The sequence below is a fragment of the Spermophilus citellus genome (genome assembly GCF_964194105.1).
Source record: "Spermophilus citellus genome assembly, chromosome: 5".
Taxonomy (NCBI): Eukaryota; Metazoa; Chordata; class Mammalia; order Rodentia; family Sciuridae; genus Spermophilus; species Spermophilus citellus.
The window spans coordinates 73,256,031-73,276,018 of NC_138186.1; positions in this window are offsets into that span (position 1 = coordinate 73,256,031).

Below are 19,988 nucleotides of genomic sequence, written 5' to 3' on the forward strand. Positions count from 1 at the left end.
GAAAGAATAACAGCCAGTTACGATATTTCTCCTTGGAAACATTTTTCAAGTTCAAGAATGGTTTTATTATTGCCTTTCAAAACAAATGTAATATTTGGATGAACAGGAAATTGGTAAAATGTCCTTGCCTTAGTGCTAATAAACTTTGAAGAAGAGTTTTCAGCTGCTTTGGAGAATACTTATTTTTTTCCTGCTGAAGGCTTGTAAGTAATTCAAGTTGTAATTTCCATTGGTACTACGGCCTAGCTATCACTTTCTCATGAAAGAGGAAAAATGAAACTGTTGATAGGCATCATCTCTCAGAATAACTAATAGATCCAAGTGTTTGAAGGAGAAACAGAAAAGACCAAGAAGTGATTTTTCTGTCAATTACCTTGCATTTTATCTGAAGAAATTATGTGTTAGGAAGAACCGTGTTGGATGTTAGAATCTCTATATTCCCAGACACATGTTCTTCTTCCAGGCCCTTCTTTCAACTTTCCCCTAACAGCGAAGTGGTAGGTATTTCATGTGTAAATTAACTTAGCCTCTGAGTTGAGGTATGTGCTATGGTGTGAACTTAGAAAAAATAATGTGCATGAACATCACTTTGAGCAGTAGCATGTCACAGTAAAAATAATAAAGAGAAGGAGAGTCCTCAAAGATAACCAGGATACCTCAGGTGGTGAGATACGTTTGTATCAGTGCAAAGTTATCAAGGTCTTTTATGATGATGAAAGTTAATACATATATAATCATTGTATTGATGAGAAAGAAAGTAAACTTCTCACTTTAAATAATATTTTAAACTTTTCACTTTAAATAATAGTTGCAGAACAGAAAATACTGGCCTACCAGATAGACTCAAGATTTAAGAAAACATTTTTTGCACACTTTGTCACAATCTTTAATAAAATACCATTATTTTTCAATCAAATTGAGCAAAATTTGTCAGAAGATTTAAAGAAGACTAGGCCCATTTGCACTATACATCCATCAAATATTTGCTGATTCCCCTTTTTTTTCAACCTCAGGCCCATGCAAGATGCAGTTGAGTGCAGGTTTTATTTCATTTGATGGATCTAACTTCCAGTGAACGTGATGTTCAAGATTCTCTGGGCATTTCCTTCTTCCCTGTAGGTAGAGCCAGGGTTGAATCTCGGGCCATCATCATGCATGATGGATATAACTGCATCCATCTGAAGAGGATTGGGGTCTTTCATTGTATTTTCCCTCAGCTACTATTTACCTCAGTAGAGTTATTGCCTTGCTGCCATTGCTCTCAATTGTTATGCTGAAGAGAAGTAAGCAAGCTTATCTTTAATTGGTTTATTTCTTACTAACATCTGTTTGTGAATTATTTGTGGAGAAATATTAAATCAGTTTACAGTATTTGCAGTGGTGAGTCTCTGGGCTCTGGTGAGCATGCCCTGCTACAGTGAACATTAGGCAATTTGCATATTTTCTTTGCTTTAAATTATGGTGTGTAAACATTTTCTGGAAGGGTTGCTCCTGTAGTTTGAACCATCCAATAATTGTGGTTATTGTTTAATGATGTGAAAGTACAAACAAACCTACAAAGAATTCTTGAGCATCCTGACTGGGTTTCTGAAGATCTGATTCACTGGCTAGAAGAGACTCTCTTTATTTGACATAATGGTGACCTGAGTGCAACTGGGTTGCTTCTTACTTCAAAGGAAATTATAGCACAACTTGGATAAGTGGTATTAGCTTCCTGTAGCTGCTATAACAAATTAAAACAATTTGTGGTGTTTTATCCCTTACAGTTCTAGAGGTCAGAAGTCTGAAATCAGTTTGACAGGGCCAAATCCTGTTCCTGGAGGCTCTGGAGCAGAGCCTCTACTTGCCTCTTCCAGCTTCTGGTGTCTACTAGCATTCCTTGGAGTTGCATCATTCTTTTCTCTGCCTGCAACCAACAGCCTCCTACTCTTCTGTCTGTAGTAAAATATTTCTCTGCCTCTGTCTTATAAGGACATCTGTGACTGTATTTAGGACCCTCCATATATTCCAGGGTAATTGTCCCATTTCCAAATCCTTAGCTTAATCATATATGTAGAATTCTTTTTGTCACTGAAGATATTACTCACAGGTGAGTGGGACTGCAATGTAGTTATCTTTTGAGAACCCATTATTCACTTTAAAGACAAGTATTATGAGGACGTTGACTAAATTAATGGCCTGGTCTAAATTACTACAACAATAACAATGCTTTCCAGGGATTAACAACATTCTGTACTAAGAACATAGAGAACTGAAAATAGAATTTGGGGATGATTTGGCCTATGAACCAGAATGTCCCAAAACACAATTAAAGTAAACCTTGGAGAGTTTGCATAGATTTAGCATTGTGCACAATTTTGCACTTGAATTTTTATAAAATTTAGATTAGGAATTTGTTGCTATTGCCTGTCTACCATTCTGAATGTTTTCTTAAATCTTGAGTCTGTCTGTGAGGCCAGTATTTTCTATTCTGCAAATATTATTTAAAATGAAAAGTTTAAAATGGACTTTCTTTCTCATAATTACAATGATTAAGTCTACATTTACATGTTCTGAAATCTGTGAAAGACACTGACAACAGCTGTGGGTGGTTTTCTCATGTTAAGGGACTTAACTTTCATCATCATAAAAGATCTTGATGATGTTGCACTGACCACATAGCTTCAGTATTGATCTCAGGTCTTCTTATCAGATAATTCTACCTAAGCTCTGATACATAATGGTAATCATTATTTTCCAGTTGGATTCCTCTCTGGTTCCATCTGTTCTTTAAAACATCTTTGCTTCATTACATATTCTCTAGTTTTGTGGCTTCTTGTTGTAATTTGGTTCTTGCCATCCTGGATTGCTCTCACCTTTGTTTTGATGCTGACCATAGACTAGTGACTGGCTTCTTATTGCCGGTTTGTAGATATTCCCGGGCAGTGATTGCTTCTCACCCTTTAAGGTCTTTGCTTGCTGAGAACCTCAATTATATCATATTTTTAAAAAATAGTAGCATGGATAAACCCAAATGCTGTGATCAATCTCTTGCAACACCTTATTTTCCATTAACTGAATCATGGAAATGAATTGTTCATACTTCTAAATTATGGGCGTGCTAAATGTCTTCTAGGTTATTGGCATGTTAAATGCAGAATATAAGAAACAATGATTTCACTAACCTGTTTTTTTTTTTTTGAAAAGATTATTGGCCTAGAGACATTTGATAAATGAGAATATTTCTATTACCAGAAACTTTTCTAGATGATGAGTGTAAAATTGTAAATAAAACAAGACTACTTTGTGCCCCCTTGTAGCTTACATGCTATTGGGAAGAGCTATATGTTAAATAATCATAAAAATGCACATTAAAATTATGAGTGATAAAAGAACTATTCCAGGAAAAGTTGAGGCATGTAATTAGTAACTCTACTTAATTGGGGTGAGGCATTCAGAGATTTCCCTAAAGAAGCAAGATGTGTATGAGAATTTGAGGGATGGATGAGAATTAGCAGGATGGGGTGGTGGGAATGAAGACAGAACATTCCATACAAAGACACATGTGCAAACATACTATACTGAGAGGGAATGTGGTGTGTTGAAGAAACTGAAACAAATCAATGAAACTGGACAAAGTATCCCAGTAAAATTTTAAGTGTAGCCAGGCACGATGCTCCATGCCTGTAATACCAGCAGCTCAAGAGGCTGAGGTAGGAGGATTGGGAGTTCAAAGCCAGCCTCAGCAAAAGCAAGGCGCTAAGCAATACAGTGAGACCCTGTCTCTAAATAAAATACAAAATAGGGCTGGGGATGTGGTTCAGTGGTTGAGTGTCCCTGTATTCAATCCCCAGTAACCCCCCACTCCAAATGTAACATAAGTGTAGGTAAAAATCAGAGTCTTAGAATTCATAGGCCTTTTAAAATTTTGATCTTGCCAGAATGTCATAAGGGAACCACTGAGTACTCTAAGCAGAACAACAGTGTGATCATATTTATGTTTAATTTCAATTCATTAATTGGTGTGTCAGTTATTTTTTTTTCTAAAGGATATATCAGTTGCACACGAAACTAATTAGAATAGGCTGGGGGTTGCACTAGTTACAATGTTTGCTTGTTACTCTGGTACACAGTATGTCCACAGCTGTCTACTTACTTTTGTCTTTTCTCAGTTTTTTTCCATTTATTTTAGAAAATATTTTAAAAGTTTTATTTTATTATGGTAAGGACACTATATGAGATCTACTGTCTTAAGATATTTTAAAGTATATAATTTATGCATTATTATTGTCTACAGCTACAATGTTATATAAAAGACCTCTTTAGAGCTTACTCATCTTAATTAATTGTTTTTTTTTTTTTTTTGCATGTTGATTACAATCCATTTACCTGTCATGGAAGACACAACAATCAGATTTATACTTTAGAATACTGTGAGTTTGTAGGAAAGCAAGAATGGATATGGGGGGCTGGGGATGTAGCTCAAGCGGTAGCCCGCTCACCTGGCATGCGTGTGGCCCAGGTTCCATCCTCAGCACCACATACAAAGATGTTGTGTCCGCCAAAAACTAAAAACTAAAAAATATTAAAATTCTCTCTCTCCCTCTCTCTCTCTCTTAAAAAAAAAAAGAATGGATATGGGAAATCTATTTAAGAGACTACCACAAAAATAAAGATGAAAAATGACTCTTTTTTCCATGTTATTTGATTTTATCTTTTTCTGACTTTCAGTGTTGCATCTGGATCAATAGGTATTTGTTGAAAGAACAATAAAAGATTTATGAATGAATGAATCCACTACGGCTTGGTTTAGGAGAAAGACTCAAATCAACTATGCTCTTTTTCTCTGTGTCTTCCATTTCTGTATTGTTGTCACTTATGCCTATTTCAATTTGAGAAACTCAAAAGTCAGTAGCACTGTCAAAATACCGAGATAAAGTGTTCTAAATATAGTAAATTGCTCATTGGTGTATTATGGAAAAATGTTATAGAAGTTTCAGGGATATGGGGCAGATGTCCCATATCTCAATCCTTGTGGACCAATAAGTGATTAAACAAAATTAAAGGTCTGATTAAGACTGCAAAGGGTATAGGGATTCCTGAGGTTCTTTGTAATTATGCAATAGAAATTTAATCCAAATTGGCAGGAAATTAGTCTTTGAAGGATAAGAAGATGATAACTAGGTCGGTTGACAATATGGTATGAATATTTTGTCTGAGCTTGAGAAGAGGTCATTCTAGCTGCTTCATTAAGACTCAGATATTCTATTAAAATAAAGATATTTTAAGGATGTTAGGTATTAGAAAAAATTCAAGATTTACAAAAAGATATTTTAAATTACAAGTGCTTGATACCTATCTAGGAATTGAATTGATAGTCACAAAGATATAAAGTGACAATTTCATATCTGCTAAAAATTCTCTTAAATTTAGTCCCACTGCCCACACACAAAGTAAATAAAATTATCCAAATTATAGTTGAGGCTCTGAAGCTATGGAAACTATGGAAATGTTTAATATTGTCTTTTTGAATTGGACTCAGTGGCATCTGTATGCCTCAATCAAAAATCCTGTTCATGTCTCACTCAATGGAGGGAAGGGTTGAGGCAGCAAGGGCCTGTCTTGATCAGCTTCTACCAGGAGAAGTAGGATTTGTCCACTCCTTATTTTTAGAGATCAGATCCAGACCCTTACAAGATTGGTTACTAGAAGAAGTGGATTAAAAGTTCTAGAAGAAAAAATTGAAAATGCAACCTTAAGGGCAAGGGAAGTCTGATGACATTTAGATTCCCATTGATAAAAAAATATATCTACCTTACCTCAGACTATATATAAATACACAAAACTTATAGTGAATGGCAAACTTGTGGTCCACAGCATAATCCTTATAAATTCAGTGAAAAAGAAGACAATCTGGAAAATAACATCAAGCGTATTATTTGAAGGATCCAGTTAACCCAAAGACAGTTCTTCATTTTTACTAAAACTCATTTGTAGGACCCACAAAATCATAGTATAGTAGATAGGTAAACAGGCATTATACTAAGAGCTGGTACTGACTCTGCTAATTGTTAGTCATGAGACCTTGGTCAAGGTGCTTAACTTCTGTAAATTTCTCACTTTAAAATTGGGTTAATAATGCTATTTACTTTATACAATTATTGAAAGAATCAAATGACTTCATAAACATGAAGAACTTAGCATAGTGAACAGTGCATAATAAACCCTAAATAATTGCAGCAGCTGTTTCTATTAGGAAGTCTTTTAAGATCTTTTATGATCTTTGTCTAGCTTTCATCACAGACAGAAATGAAAGAATGAAAAATTTGCCTAGGTTATTATGCTCATTGTATAAACACAAAATATTCAATGAAACTAACAGATTCTCAGAGATAGTCATACAATTTTAGGACAAAATGCCATTTTAAAATTCACCCTTAAAGCATTGTTAAAAGCTTCAATAAAACATGGTCTGACCTATTAAAACATTTAGAGCATTCTCTCTACATTTCAGAGCCATGGATAGAGAAGTGTTAATTGCATATTGCATGGGTTTTTTTTATAATCAGAAATAGTTTATCCTTGGAAATTATTAAGTGTTTAAGCAAATTCTGCAATGTTACTGACTATAAGGAATAAACTTAATGCATACATTGAATATCCTGGTATTTTCCTGATTTATTTAAATGGGATAAATCATGTGATTTTTGAAAAATGCAATTTATATGAAAATGTAATTTCTAGACATTCAGCAGCCCATTCACATGGTAAAAAACTGTTGTCATAAATCCCCCCAAAATTCAATCTTACATTCTTGCAACTATTTATCAAAAATGAAATATTTTTCTGCAGGCACGATAGACAATTTATTATTATACATTTGGGGTGTTTAAAGATTCATATTTTGTTTCAGAAACAGGCTATTATTTCTGATTGACTGCTTTGGATTCTAAAACCAATATTGTCATTAGCACAGAAGTGCGCCAAGTTATGTAAACATAAACAAAACCAGGCTATATTTGAACAGCACCTCACAGGAAGTTTCTTAAGAAGTCATTTAGGTAATTTAAAAAATATTTTTTCTTCTGACATTCTGGTGTGTACATATAAATACCAGAGTTTAGCTGCCATTGTATCTTAGTCTGTTCAGGCTACTGTAACAGTATGTCATAAATTGGGTGGCTTAGAGACACCAGGAACTTATTTCCCACAGTTCTGGAGGCTGGGAAGTCCAAGATCAAAGAGCAGATTCAGTGCCCCAAAAAGTGGGGAGCATCCACTTTTTTGTTTATGGGTAATGCCGTCTTTTGTACTTGGATGGACAAAAGGGTAAGGCAGCTCTCTGGAGCCTCTTCTATAGGGGGAACTAGTCCCATTTATGAAGGTACTATACTTATGACCTGATCACTTACCAAAGGCCTCATAACTTAATGCTCCCACATGGGTGATTAGATTTCAATATATGAGTTTGGCAGGGGACAGGGGACAGGATATAGACATAAACATTCAGACTATAATATCTTCAGTGATGGTTTTTAAAGGACAAAACTAAAATTGTAATCCCTTAATATTTAAGCACTTCACAATGTTTCCCTTGTGAGTATCTGGTTTATCTCTTCTTAACTAATTAATCCTAGAGAAATTTCTGTAAGTATACTTACTGATAGGGAAAACAGACATGAGTAGTGGGAACAGGAGGTTAAGGGAATCATTCTATAAGCTGGGCCCACTATGTTGACCCCCACAGGCTTTCACTTTTATTTTTATTTTTATTTTAAGAGAGAGAGAGAGAGAGAGAGAGAGAGAGAGAGAGAGAGAGAGAGAGAGAGCATTTTTTAATATTTATTTTTTAGTTTTCGGTGGACAAAACATCTTTATTTTATTTTTATGTGGTGCTGAGGATCCAGCCCCGCGTGCCAGGCGAGCCCCAGGCCAGCAAGCGCACTACTGCTTGAGCCACATCCCCAGCCCAAGGCTTTCACTTTTAAAAGAAGCAATTTATCTGCAACCCTGCCTGGCTTAAGTTGAGAGGAAATGTTACATTCCTCAGCAAACCACCTGTAATCTTCTGGAACAATGTAGGCTAGGAAATGCTGATAAGAAAAACACAAGTTACTCTGAAGGGGGGACTTTTGTGACACACAGACCAGATTCCAGAATTGAGGGAGTAAAGGATAATTCCCCCTAATCACAAAATTTGTAAGGAGAGGTTCCAATCAGAACCTATCAGCATGGGACAAAGTGACCAAGAGTTGCCCTGGCAGTGGGGACTCGAAAGTCTGACACCATCCTGCTATCAATCAAAAAAATCAAGAGATAGACCTGGGCAGGACTCTCTAGAAACTTCCCTGGGATCCCAATAAAATTGGAAGCTGGGAGAGGAGCAACATCCCTCTCTTTTCTAAGGACCGACTCTCTTCCTTGAGAGTGTCTCCTTTTCCTCTTTTCTGTCCCTTCTAATAAACTCATGCCGGTTACTCTGAGTGATATGTTTGACATCTTTCTGGCCTGTTCACAAAAATTGGGGTTTGAAGGAAAGCCTTCATGTTGCCTCTGTTTCCTGGAAGTTTGCAGCACTGTAATGCAACCTATTAAATATGTAAGTATCTGCTATTGATGATATATTTTGAAATATCCATTATTATATTTTGTGGGGGCATCTGCCTTACCTACCATCTTTTTCATTGAAAATTTCTTTCTCTGGATGTGATGGAACCCTTTCAGCTATTTTTATATCTCATGGTACCCACCCTCAGAACCCTGGCCATATTTGCTTGGGCCAGTGCCAGACAAAGGCTCAGCCAATATTCTTTTCTCAGTTATTTAGAAACGGAGTTTCTGAGCCAGAAGCCAATTGCAGTTGCAAAGATTGAGTTTTTCATTTGGCATAAATCCTCTTCCAAAATCTTCCAATGAGCAGAGGCTTATGTTATACGGCATTTGCTCCTTAAAAAGGGGGAAATCTGGTCTGGGGATGGGCTCAGAAGTAGAGTACTTGCCTAACATTTGTGTGGCCCTGTGTTCAATTCCCAGGATTTATAACAACTACAAAAAAAGATAAAATCTAGTTTTCAGAGGTAGAATGAATGGACTGGTTATGCAGAGGTAAGCAGACTTAAGTATGTGAAGTTTCCAAAAGTAAAACAGAGTAATTTTGTTTTCTGGCACTTTATAGTTGGCAATTCTACACCCTCAGGAGACCCAGCTATCCTTGAGTTCCACAAACTATTCTTGTGTCCTTCTGACAAATTTTCCTTTGTTGTTCAAGATTGCTCCTGTGAGTTTCTACTAATTGTAAATCAAATTTCCTCTAGGAAGGAGGAAATTCAAGCCTACAGCTTTAAATAGGAGTAAAATGGAAGTGCTGGTGGAGGAGTTTTTTCTCCTGTGTAATTGTGCACATTGGAATTTGGAGTTTTGGAACTTGAAGTTGGACTTGTGCAAATTGGAAACTTTCCCTATGAAATTGTGCAAGGTGGTGGGGTACTTTTCTGTAGGGAACTGTGGTAATTGGAGTTTATATAACCCTCAAAAGCATCTGAAACAGCAGATTTTAGTGAAAGGCATGAAATGCATGATTTTTTAGGAATAACCACCATTAACAAAAAGTGAAATATTATTTAATAAGTCAGGGAAGCTTTATCAGCATACAGAAATAATTTATACAACACGAAAGAGGAAATTACACAGGGATTTCTGAGAGTAAGTTTTACAATTAGGGATTTGTGTCTCTGATCTTAGAATCTAACCTTTCTATGTTAGGTGTAACTTCACTGTCCTTAGTGTCAGAGAGAAGTTAGTTAATTTCCCTAAAGTTGCAGTGGATCTTTGCTAGAACTGAGATCAATTCCATGGAACATTTTGTTTTTTTTTTTAACTACTTTGCTATTCTGCCTCCTCAGATATGCTAAAAATTGGAGTGTTGTTTGGCTTAACCCTTTCAGGAAGTATACTTGTCAGTTAGTGATATGTCCAGAAAGAATATAAATAAATGAAACTTTTGATGTTTTCTATCTATATTCTTGCTCCTTTTAAGTATTTGTTCTTTATCCATCTTTGCCCCATTTCTAGGCTCAGGCCCACTACAGAGTAAAACACTTGCCTACAAGCATGATTTAGTAGCATGTTATTACGAACCACATAGTTTTACTTATTTTTCCTCTACTTTTCTTGTGGTTCTGTAGGACTAGAAGTCACACTTGAGATTAGAAGGAGGATTTTCTGAAAACCTTACTTTCTTTTCCAAAGAAAAGAGGCAATGGTGTAAAGTATTTGCTTTTTTCTATACTTTAGAAGCTAAAGCTCTAAGTATTGTGGGTAAATGTCCACCTTGGTCAGCTATCACAATTTAAAATTAGGTCCTAAAGACCTAATAGTTTTTATTACTTTAAATATTGCTGGTCACATTAGAAGATTCCAGCATAATTTTTAAAGTGTATTTAGGTGGCTATATACAGTTGACAATGACAAATGAGCATAGCTTAGAGTTCTTTTCACATTTATTGATCCATGTTAAGAAGACTAGTATAGTTCTTATTTCAATATGTTGTGAAAGTAAGAAACAATGTACAAATTTATGATGGGTCAGTTACCTGAACTACAGCAACCTACACTAATGTCTTTTTAAATTTTTTTTTTTGATAAATATAAGAATAAACACCACAGTTTCTATAATGACCAAAAACATCTCTGGTAGAATCACTACAATTTTTTTCACTTAGGTGAATCCCAGAGCACACACTTAAGGGGTCATACTTGTAGTGGCTGAGATCAGTTTAGACAGAGAGATAGCAAGGAGATTTCATAGGTTATTATTGCTTCCATGAATCTAGCAGGGAAAAGGAAGAACATTAGGAATAATTGATAGTGAAAGGATGAGAAAGATAAAAAGAGATGGACTAGGAAGAATTTAATGACTCTTTGTGGCTTTACATCTGTCACAGTTTTTGTGCTACATTAAAGTTTCATTATTTTTACATTTTGTGTTTTCATATTTTTCTGTCCCCTTCTTTCTGCTAAATTTACCAAGTAATACAATGTAGATAATGGAGAGCTATTTCTGCAAATGTCATAGAATCTGTTACTGGAAATGAATAAAGTGTTTCAGTGATGCATTTCCTTCAAAATACATTTTCAATTAGCAGGAGAGGATTTGTGTACGAAACATGCTCTTTATAAAATTACATAAAAAAATAGGCCATGGTATGAAAAAAATGAAAAACTAAAATTAGGAATAATTGTATCTTTGTCTTTTGGTTCAATTTCATTGGGCAAAATGGCTTTGTCAACCTGCTTGTACGAATTCATTTTCTTGGAATTTGGCATTTACCTAGAAATGCAATCTACATCAGCTCCTTGACCTTTAACTTGCCACAGGATGCATTTTCATAGTGATTTCGGTTAATTTTTACCAATGTTTAAAGATATTTTATGTATGAATATCTGAGAGCATTGTTAGAAATGATTGCCATAATTATATATCTGTATAATTAGTATTTTAGTCAGTTGTAATTCAGAATTAGGAAAGAACATCAATTCTATTCTGTTCCCATAACTGTAATATCATCAAGTAACCTCTTGGAGGACCTTATATTTTTGGTGCCTTGATTGACTTGAGTAGAAGTAAAAAAAAAATTTAATAGCTTGCCCTAGGCATGCTCATTCCATGCGTGTGTGAAGGGGAGCTATAACTCAAGATGCTGCTGTTTGACCGTGCCATTACTGCTGCTGGATCAATGCTTCAGAAAGACACAGGAGGGAAGGGGACCGTGTCTAAATCCACTATGTATTTCTTTGTCTCCCTATCTTGCTATGCATTTAAAACTGTTTTGTTTTAGGAATCATATAAAATTGAAGAGTTCAGTTGAGTATAGCCTTACTGATGCGTCTGTGTTCTCCCCTGCTATCTGGCATAGGGAATACTTAATTAAATGCTTTATGTTAATGAATACCACATGCTTTAATTTCAACTCTGTTTACCTGTTCACAATAAAAAATTATCTAAAATAACACCCAGCACACAGTGTATTTATTGTTCTTTCTACAAAAATATAAACACTCTTTAAAATGCACTGCCATTTGTATTGTTAAAAGATTGATATTGTTACTTATCCATGAATTATGATATGAAAGATGAAGATACAGTTTCATGGAGTTTAATGATGATGGAAAAAGTCGTAACAGTTTGGTTGAAAATTGAGCTTGTCCTCATCAGGAATAGTGTTGAACTAATATAATCACTTTTTAGTTTATCTCATTGTTTTAGGGTGGCATTCAGAAATCATGCCCTCATATTTTAGATTCCAATAGTATTTTGTAATAAGTGATATTAACTGTTAGCATCTAATCTGCCTCTCTTGAGAAAAACTAATTTGTATTTGCTACATTTACTATTATAGGTAAGATAAAGACAATTAGAATGGGACAGCTTTCATTGACATCTACTAGAGTCACATGTTGTATGAGGTGAGAAAGTATTATGTAATATCAAGACAGTTTGATGTGCTCATATACTAAAGCTCATTTACAAATTTCTTTTGGTAAACATTTATTATAATAGTGTTTACACCACTTTAATTCTGTGCAACAAGATAAAACTATGGTTACAGTTGCGAGGGTTACAGTGTGCCTTGTGTCTTACCACTTTACGTGCAATGGTCACAATTGTATGTACCTGTGCTTGAACTTTCCAGGTAGCTATTGGCAAAAAGAAAAGTGAGTTAGGCATGGAGTTGGAAAACCTGGTTTGAAATCCAGGCTCAGACTCTTTGTATGGTTTTAGTAAAATCCATTTTCTTTCTTGAGCCTAAATATTCTTTAATGTCTAAAACAGATGAATATGCTTGTGTAAGGTTTGTGTAAGATAATGCAAGAAAAGCATTTGTAAACTCAAGGGAGGTACTAGAATTATTATACAATAGGAGGTACTAGAATTATTATACAATAGGAGGTACTAGAATTATTATACAATGTGCAGGCTGTTATTATTGTGGAACACTTTCAATGAAAATGTCAAGCCAGCAGAGACTCTGCCAGAATATCTTACCTGGGACTCCTTTGAAAACTGGATTCCAGCTGGACTTAGGTCCTTGATTGACAGTAGCATGCTTGGAGCACTACATAGCCCTGCTTCAGTGTTCCCACTGTGTTTTCACACAGCTTGCTCATTGTTAATTAAACTGAGCCAAAAGTGTCAGCATTTATTAGGCTGGACTCTGGACAAGCATAGATCTGTGAAAGCTAAAAAGAATCTAAAACTTGTGAAAGGTTATTTAAAATACATAGGCTTTGAAGTTTTCATACCTTGCCTTCTTGTATAGTATAATTTAAAATAGGCATCTTTCCCAAATAAAGAAAATGCAAAAGAAATGTCCAGCTTTACTAATGCTGATGGGCATGTGGGTCTTTCAGTGCTATTGAAGCATTTAGATTTTTATCCCCAAGGGGCCTTCAGTCTTCACTCAACTGGAACAAGTGGAAAAGGATTTTGGAGATAACAACATTATAGCCAGAATGTCTAGAGAGCCATTTTCATCTGCATGATGTGTTTTACTTTCTTCACCCTTAAAATGGAGGGGGTGGGGGAGAATAAAAGAGAAGAAAAGGAATGGGAAAAGAAAAAAGAAAGACCCAGTCCTCTACTCCTTCTTCTTTCTTTTTTTTTTTTTTCCTAATTGAGTGGCCCAACTCACATCTTGAAAAGCTTTTGACAGATTCTCATTTCTTTGATATCTTTAACCAGAAGGGGCTCTTGATGATGAGAGATCATTTACAGATGCTTGCAAAGGTGGAAATTAAAGAAAATGAGAATAAAAGAAGTTATTCATATTCCTTACTGTGACTTCCAGTTAAAAGATGTTCAGCCTTGTCTGAAGGAAACCAGATTCCTAATTGTTGATGAATACTGACTTACATCTTTACCATGCCAGTCTTAAAGAGTCCTGTTTTTTCTTTACCTTCACAAATACTTCCTTTTTTGAGCATTTAAAGTTAAGTGTAAATGGGTTTTTTTTTACACTCTTTTTTAAAGGAGAACACAGTAAATTTTAAGGAGTCTATGTGGAAATAAATTATAATTTGGTCTTCTTTAATACACAGAAAAAAATGGATAATTTCCTTGGAATTACAAAGAGATGTGCTCACATTAACCAGCATGGATTAAAAACCAAATATTTCTTAAACACATTGACTATCTGGTGACACACAGCATACCCAGTATGTCTGAACTGATGTCAAAGACACCTTGTGAGATGAGGGTATTACTATCGGTTGCACATTTTAAATCTTCATTAGCTCCAATTTGTACAAATTTCATGTTGATTTTAAAAGTTTTATATGAAGCACAATTAAAAAATACTAGATTGCAGTTAATTATAAGTCAAAAATTAAAATGAACGAATTGGTGCACACTGAATGGCATTGAAATACTCTCCTTTAAACCCATACAAATAAACAACACATAATTTCTTTACACATTTTTGCTTAATTTTCTCATAAATCAATTTGAGATAATTCCCTTACATTTAGTTTTTTTGTCTCGTATAGGTCAGCCATGAGATCAATTCTTTTTAATATTTCTAATTTTTCAAATTGGTTAAAATTTCATCTCTCATTTAAACAATTTTTAGCTACTTAACTTATTTATAACAACAAAAGAGGGAAAAAAAATGGATCTTATGAAGAGACATTCATTAATGGGCAAGTACATGGGGATTAGAAATGTCTGTCTGATCATGAGGCCGGGATGCCATTTAGTATCCAAGTCCACTTTCAGACAAAATTAGCAAAGGCTGCAGTGAAGTTAAAGCCTGCTGGTTGCAAAATTGGAAATTGGTTTCCTGGGGCTCTCTGTAAACTCTTCATTACTTTACTCAATCATGGTTCATTAGCAAGTTAACAGACAGAAGACCAGTGCACGTTGGGATATATGTGGAGCCAATCCTTCCATCTCCTTGAGCATCACTTAAAACCCGAATGTCACAGCAGATTAGATGTTGCATCAAACTGTATTTTCATACAGGGTTGTACATGGTCAGCTGCAGATCATATCCACTTAACCTCTAAATATTGTCAGGTGTTTTTGTTTTATCATGCATTTCACAGAGCAGCAAAGGTTTTAATTCAAAGCGACTCTGATGGAACAAATAAAAAATCTCAAAAGGCATCTGAGAAAGAAACAACTTGAAGAAACTCAGTTAAGAGACTCAACTAAAGTAGATTTAATGGTTCCCATTAACTTGGATCTAATTCACTGGAGGGGAAAAAATCCATAGGGACATTAGAGCATTTAAATGTGCTTCTGAAAATGGTTGGACAAACTGTAGCCTTGGCACATGAAACAGTTTTTCTCCACCTAAGCAAATGGTTTGACTCTCAGACCAAAACGATTCATTTTACGCAGTATATATTGCAGGAAAGTATTTTTGTAGTCCTGTGACTTGTGAAAAATCACAACTAGGGGATGTATGTAATTCTCAAGGACCCACTAGAAGTTATGGGATATTTCTATTTGGTCTGATAGGTATTTGTATTACTCAGAGGATATGTTATTAGTTTTTGTCTCCACTATGCTCAAATCTTATGTGTGCTTTATATTCTGAGAGTGTTTCATTTTCAGGGAGTAGGCTTAATGGATGAAATAAAATGGGTTGGATATAACAAGGATTTAATTTGACCAAAAAGAAAAAAAAGAAACACCTGAGAATGGCTTGTACATTGTTTTTAAAAGGTCAGTGAAGTAGTACTTGGTCTCCAACAATAAGCATCAAAGTAAAAAATGGTAGTTCACTTAACACTTATTTTATATAGGGGAAAACATGACAATGATTTATCTTTTTTTCCTTTGAGATCAAAGATTTTTCATTTTTTTCCCTCACCATTCTTTTCAGTGGGTTTTTTTTGCATTTATTTAATAAATTTTAGGTCAGCTCTGTCTGCATTATTTTCTCATTTGTTTTCAGGTAAAATTAGAGAACTGTATGCTGGCAGGTGAGGACACAGCTGTCTGATCTCTACACTTGAGTATTGCCTGATAGATTCAAATATATTGATTGGAATAGGATGGTGACCATGATTTTTAAAAGCCCTAGTAAAGTTTGATTTTATAGTTGGCAGTTGAACTATATATTTATATTCAGGCTAGAATATTTAACTGTCACTTATTCTTTCTTGACAGTAATAAATGGATGTAGCAAATTCCTAACTGTAAGGTGGAAATGGCTCCATGTTCTGTCTCTTGCCAACTAGGCTGATTAAGATACAAAGCAAACAAGCAAACAAACACACAATAAGACAAAGCAGATCTATCCCAGAAGGAGCCCATGCTCAGATGATGCTTCAGAGTCTGAGATAGTCTATGGGTCAATTTGGACTCTCAGGCCTCTTCTGATTTATGCCTAGAGGGTCTCATGGGCACTCTACTATCCTTGTCTTAAGTTAACTCTAATTCAAGGCCAGTGATTCAAATTTAATGGGGAGAAAGATTTGAACTTCCCCTGATAACCTATACCACTGTGTGTGTTTGATTTATTATGTTTGGACTTAACTCCAAGAAAGATGTCATGTCATGCATTGAAGTTCTGTCCTTTTCCCTTTTTTTGTATCCTATCTTCTATTTTCTTCCATTCTCTTTTTCCCTAAGGAAATTCAATAACACTATAATATGAATTGCAAACATTCACAAATAGCAAATGAAAAAAAAAACTATTATAAAAAATCTTCCTTGTAAAAATCAGGTTGACTTCTTTTACATCTGTGCCTTCAGCACCATTGTTATAGATTGTAAACCCCTAGCAAGCAAGAGTAATGAATGTTTTGATTAACTTTTGTCCCATGCCATGTGATTCAACATTAATACATATTGATTAGTTTTACCCGTTAACATAATCTTGTTTAACCATATTTATTATTTTATTTCTTATTTCCAAGATTTGTATTATATTATAAACAGTTCCAAGTGGAGTCAATAGGAATTTTTTTGTTTGCACTTACTTTTTGGAGGGTTTTTTCAGTATTCGCCCAATCCTTTCCCATTCTTAGGCAGACAAATGCTTTATCTTAGCAAAGACATCACTCTGTTATTTCCAGCAGGATTCTCTTTCAGATTACCTTTTCATTACTAAACACTCTGTTTCCAAGTATCTCATGAAATATCATTCCTCTCTGCTGCAGAAGTGCGGAGTCCTGACTTCACAACTAAACGCCTGAGGACTGAAGAGTGTGGATGTCATTGCTCTCCAGTCTCTTGACACAATGAATTTATCAGTGTATACAACTCCCGTTTTGGGGGTTGTGGCACAGTTTGATGGATTCTGAACTAATTTCTTCAGTGACACCTAACCTGCAGAGAAATTTTTTTGTCTTGTTCCCTGAGAACAGCTACCTAATGAAACAATTAATCACCTTCCAAATAAAATAAAAAAAACATTCAACTAACAAGGCTGAAAAATGGAAATTATAGGTGCTACATCCTAAGTAGGAAAATGAGTGAGATGTAGAACTAGTCAAACCCATTGAATTGTCATTGGATCATAATAATCTGTTTCAAAGAGAAGAATCAAGTTGACATTCAGGTTAAAGGCTTGACTTGGATCATTATGTAGAATGCAGAATATGGTGCAATATTCTTCATATATAACATTCTTAGGGCGGAAGAATGCAGAATGCAATGACAATTTTTTTTTGTATATGGCATTTCTAGGATGGGATGCAGTTAGTAAAAGATATGTACCATTCTTAACCTGTTTTAAGACAGTCTACATTTCCAGATGCATATGGGTGAAAATGCTGAGTTTTCTCATAGTTTCTGAACATTTTGAGCTTCATGGTGCTTTTTCTCATCATTAGTAGATGGACTCTGGTTAATTATTGTTTCAGCTTCTTAGTGACAAATGATCACTCTTCAAGAAGTTTCAAGAAAGCCTACTATGTATCTAGAGTTCTCTCAGAATCAGGCAGGAGAACTGGAAATTAAGAGGCAGAAACAGAATAGAGAGAGAGAAAGAGCTAATGATGAAGTAGTGGATAGAAGAGGAAGATTAAAAGTTGGTTTCAGGTTAGAGGTTAAAAGTTGATTTCAGACACAAGAACAGAACTAAAAGTCTTGAACTGTGGACTTGGACCGGGGGGAGGCAGCATCGGATTAAGAAAGTGCACTGGACTAGGATTTAGAAGGACTGACTTCTGGGTTTTGTTCTGCCACTAATGATTTCTGTGACTTTCAGCATATTATTTAACTCTACTGGCTCTGGTTTTACTGTCTGTAAAATAAATGGAAATGCAAAAGAATTTTGAGGTTCCAACAGAGATTTAAAAATCTACGATTCTATGGTCTTATTCTGAGTCATCATACCGTTAAAAGGAATGAGGTTGCTTAGAGAACATTAGAATTAAGTTGAAAATGAACACACTAGATCAATCCTTTTGACACTGATGGTTAGTTAGCAATTTAACAACTGTAGTTAGCAAATGAATTCATGGGAAAGATAAAGAGAACATTCACCAAATATACTCTGTTAAGAAATGCTTTTTATTTTATGTGCTGACAGTAACAACAGATTAGAAAAGTTACTTAAATGAGGAACTTGTATATTTAAAAAATTCTGTAACAGGAATTCAGATTTCATTTGCCTACTATTATTAAAAAGCTGTACTTGCACATCAACAAACATGCTTAGAACAAAAGCACTAAACCTTCTCATTTACTTTTACTTGAGAAGGGAATGGCATTAAAATCTTACTGAAATTGTATTGAAAATGAATATGGTGCATGTTTTCACCTCTCTAAAGGCGTGTGTTGGAATGCAGACTCTCTCTAAAACCAAATCTCCTGTGCATTTTAACAAAATATGAATAGAGAGGAAAATAGGAATTACTCAGAGGAAAAATTGAAAACCAACTTGTACTATACTGCACTGAGGCGGCGGAAACAGCTGCACAACAGCTTAATCCCTGTGACAAGCCCAGAACTCCACAATAACGGCTGGCACTGTCTGATGAAATTGCCAAGGAGCCAGATGCCACAGCTGGGAACATTATCCTTGTGTTTCAGATCAAATTGATACAGCAAATGGCACTCCACTCTTAACTCTTTGGTGTCCATTTTTAACTTTCTAAAATAAATTGGAATCTTCTATTGTTCAGAGTCCATCTTAAAGGGAGATGGGGAGGGATAAATGAAAAGGATGATACTTTCCTTAGAAAAAGAACATAGAGATTGTAAGCATTACAAAAAGAAGAAAAATAGAAAATAAAGACTGATTTTTAAGTGATAAACTATACAGGAGATGTGACAACAGTAAGCTGATAGGTACCCTAAAAATGACAAGAATACTTACACTTTCTCTAAAGTAGGATGAAGCAGGTTAAGTATCTTTTCTCCAGAGTGCTTGGGATCAGAAGTGCATTTCAGATTTTTTTGAGATTTTGAAATGAAACACAAATTCATTTGTGTTTCATATATACCTTATACATATAACCTGAAGGTAATTTTATACAATTTTTTTTTTTGTTCATCATGAGTTTTGACTGAGACCAATCACATGAAGTCAGGGGTGAAATTTTCAACTTGTGTTATTATCAAATTGTGTTAATTTTCAGGGAAGCTCAATCTTATAGTATTTTTTTAAAATCAGAGAGACAATGAGGAAAACAATAAAGAGAAAAGATGAAATAAAAGTGATGATGAATACTTCTCCTCATGATAACATTTTAAATAATCCATAAATGTTAACTGAATATGTAGAATATATATGACCTTGTGCTAAGACTGGATGGATCTCATAAGGACTATAGCATAGAAAATGATATGGTTTAACATCAATAGACTTAAAGACAAGAACCATATGATCATCTCGATAGATGCAGAAAAAGCATTTGACAAAGTACAGCATCCCTTTATGTTCAAAACACTAGAAAAACTAGGGATAACAGGAACTTACCTCAACATTGTAAAAGCTATATATGCTAAACCTCAGACTAGCATCATCCTAAACGGAGAAAAACTGAAGGCA